The sequence below is a fragment of the Psammomys obesus genome, unplaced genomic scaffold (assembly GCF_907164565.1).
Source record: "Psammomys obesus unplaced genomic scaffold, mPsaObe1.curated_primary_1811, whole genome shotgun sequence".
Lineage (NCBI taxonomy): Eukaryota > Metazoa > Chordata > Mammalia > Rodentia > Muridae > Psammomys > Psammomys obesus.
In genome coordinates, this window is record NW_026585895.1 from 20564137 (window position 1) to 20568115 (window position 3979).

Sequence of the window (3979 nt, forward strand, 5' to 3'; positions counted from 1 at the left end):
AGGGGCGAAAATAAGATATTACAGTGTTATCATCTTTAGAGTCAGCTATAAAGAACAAATGCTCATTTAGTAAAGGGTGGAAAAGCACAAGAGCAGATTGGGTCGTGGGTTCTGACTTTTTTGTTCCTACAAGTCACATAAAAGGATAATAAAGTTGCAGTTTCATGGTCCTGTCTCAGATCTCCTGGATAGGAAGTGAGCATTAACCAGAGAATAATCTCTCTTGCTGCTTGTTAAGGCAGAATCCCTAGCTCACACCTTTATTTACCTTAGGCCTAAGGCAAACTTTAGAACTTCCTGGATAGGTTAGCTGATCTTTTTCCTGGCTGTAGCTGAATTCCATGCTTTCTTTCAACTTAAATTTATAAGGATGTGACATGACATGTTTTAAAAAATCTGCCATGAGTGGAAATGTAGAAGAGAGACAGAATGATACATAGAATTTCTACTCACAAACAGGAGTCTCACTGATTGGGGCTGACCCAGGAGCTGGAAGGAAATTAGGTCATAAAGTTGGCAGGTACATTCACCAACTTTATTACCTGGGGATCTGCCCTGCTTTTCTTGCCTTATTGATAGACTATGTCTTGTCTTAAGTTAATTATCACTGCATCCAAACCGACTATGTTTAGTGATCAAACAAGTCTCGGTGGTCAAATGAGCTCCTAAAACATTCTCATTATTCTTTCACTAACTTTAATACCACATTAAATTGAAATATAATAATTTTATATACATATATATATATATTTTTCTATATAGACCTAGTCTTTTTTAGATATCATGTCTTTTCAGTCCCAAATGAAAGTACACGGCAATATTTCAGACTCACGTCAGGCCTAAAAAGATTTAAAGTCCAGAAATAGCTAATTTGATGTAGAAGGAAAGCCTAAGTTCCATGATTTATCACTGGGTGATTTATCCCTGGGTATGCTTGGATTACTATTTGCTTGCTTAAAATTCATTTAAAGTGAAAATGTCATAACCCCAACTTCATTGTAATGTTTTACTTGGAACTCACAAACACACTGACACGCAAACATGCACATACCATACACAAACCCACACATGCGCGTGAGCACACACACACAATAAGCTTGATTTAGATGATGAGGCAGAGATCGTCTGGCAGAGTACCGTGCATGATAATTGCTTTAAGTCAGTCACTTACAGTTGAAAGTTGGGTATTAAATTTCCAGAGTTAAAGAAAGAGCAGCTTCATGTTGAGGCTAATGTATTGCATATCAGGTATATTTTTATTTTCAAAGCCCCATATCTTTCCCAATAATTTAAGAAATACTTATTTGGTGAGCTGGATCTTTGTGATAAAAAAATCTAAATAACTGGGTGCCAAACAAGTTAGATTCTTTATTTTTATAGCGGAAAAGTCTGGGTGCCATGGACTTCCTAATTCAGACCATCACTCTGGCTCAACCTTACGAATAATAACGAAAGGAATCATGACGGACTGCGAGTGACTCCATAGAATCTGATTTTCACTTACTGTAAAATATAACTTATAATTTAATACTAAATCCAGGTAAAGACACAACCAAGAAGAACTGCAGACTAACATTCCTAATGAACGTAGATGTAACAATTCTCAGTAAAACACTTGTAAACTGGATGCAGACTTATTTCAGAAAGATCTTTTATCATACTCAATATAGATTTATTCTAAATATGCAGGATGTTTTAACAACTGTAAGTAAATGAATATAAGAAATTATATCAATTGTCAATTAAAAAGAATTAAAATCCTACATATTGGAGATGGATAAATGGCTCATGAGTAAGAGTATGGAGAACATATACTGCCTTTTGAGTACACCCAACTGTACTCTCCAGTTTTTATATCTGGTGATTCACCACCATCTATATTTTAAGCTCCAGGAAAATAATCACTTTCTTCTATACTCATGTACGTAGACCCAAAAACAGACATACATAAACACACACACACACACAATGCTAAAATGATTTTTTAATTTAGTAAAGAGTTCTAAAAGTTCTAAATTATTATGTATTAACCATACATCTTCAAAATATCCATGAAGCCCAAACAGGTATCAGCAGTGCCAGATGCCTTATGACTGAGTGAACAATCCAACAAAGCTGTGTACTTTTAAACCTCAATCAGATATGGGATTAAGTGGAGAAAAAGAATTTACGTACAGCGCTATGGTTTTATCTAGCAAGAGCCAACATAGTTGGTCAGCCTGTAATATATTCAGAAACAGCTTGGGTCAAAATAAATAAAAATAATGTGGAATAATTTCCTAGGGTAAAGAAGTAAACAAAGGAATTTTTCATAAGGAAAACCAGCCCAAAACATTTTTCCTTTTTAGATTTTATTCAGACATCTACAAGTATTTTATTAGCTACATTTTATTAGCCAATACTTCATCTTTACCAGAATATAATGCCATGGCTTGTGAGATAATATTAATCAAAACCATTATCTGAATGGAGTACATCACGTGTGTTGACGAAAGAGTAGAAACCCATGTGATATCCAACTGCAACAATAGTACTGCAATTTGACATTTCTTTTAGCTATCCTTTTATAGGCTACGTTACTACTAGAAGCCCAAATAAGACTGCATGTGTGGTTAAATCTCTTTTCTACTCTATCTCATTCACTATGTGCTTTATTACAACTGGATATGGCTGTGTTGCTATAAATCTTGATAACTTGTTAAGTCTGTTTTTACTAACAGGATACCTTCTTCATAACTGGTGATTCATAATAGTATATACCAATTCCTTTAAAGAAAACTTGGAAGAACATGAGTATTAGAGTTAAAAAATACTTTATGAATAATACAACAAAATTTAAAAAAGCATGTAAAATACCGGGGAATATGGAGAATTTGCCTATGGAAAACACTCCTGTGCCCACGATGACATGTATAGGAGCCCTTATTTTCTACCGAACTTTATCTTAGAGAATAATATATTTTCGGTACTAGAAAAGTTTCCCAATTATACATGGATAATCAGCACAGTGGTAACACTATGTGTGACGGCTAAAATATTTACTAATAGATCAAAGAGAAGTTTAAAGCAACTAGAAATAGGCTTATGAATATTCAGATTAATGGAATTTATTTAAAGTAAGAAAGTTCTAAAAGTGATGTGTTTTCAAAGAATAGGTATCTTGGAAAGTACTTTTTAAATTGAAAATAGATTCTTCTCTCATACAGTACATCCCCCCATCACAGTTTCTGCCACCTCCACTCTTCCCAGTTCCATCCCTCCCACCTCCCATCTCCTCTAGATCTCCTTACTCTTGTTTTCCTTGCTAAAGGAGCACGCCACAAGAAACAAACACAACAAAACAAGATACAAGGAGCCAAGGTAAAAAGCCCTCCTATTAGGCTGGACCAGGCAAAACAATAAAAGGAAAAGTATCCCAAGAGCAGGCAAAACAGTCTTTGAGTCCAATCAAAGGGCATGATATCTCAAATTGTTTAGTTTGAAAATGTATGTTTTAAAATGCAATTCGTTTAAGACAACGTAAGGCAAACTTAACAGTGGGGGAAGCTTTGTGATGTAACATTAGCAGAAAATTTACCCACTTCATATGAAATGGGAGTAAGGGTCAGAGACATGAGTACTGCAGAGACTGAGGTACTAGAGTAACAAGACAGGGCTAGATGTCCTCATTAATGCAAGTTTTCAAATGAGAAGTATACTTTACATGAGTTCTTAATAATTACTAAAAATTATCAGACCAAAGTAAGACAGATTTATAAGGTAAATACATGCAAATATTAAATTTTATGTGACTCTCTCCAAAAAGAGTCAATGGCCCTTCTCAAAAGACTCCTACAACTCAAAACTCATTTCAATTTGAGTTATGAAGTAAGTGCAGACATCTTCCTGAATAGTTATAATTTCAAATTTTATCCAAAAGCTAATATTTTACACACTTTGGTTAATAATATGTTGCTTAATATTATTTGGTAGAAAAAGT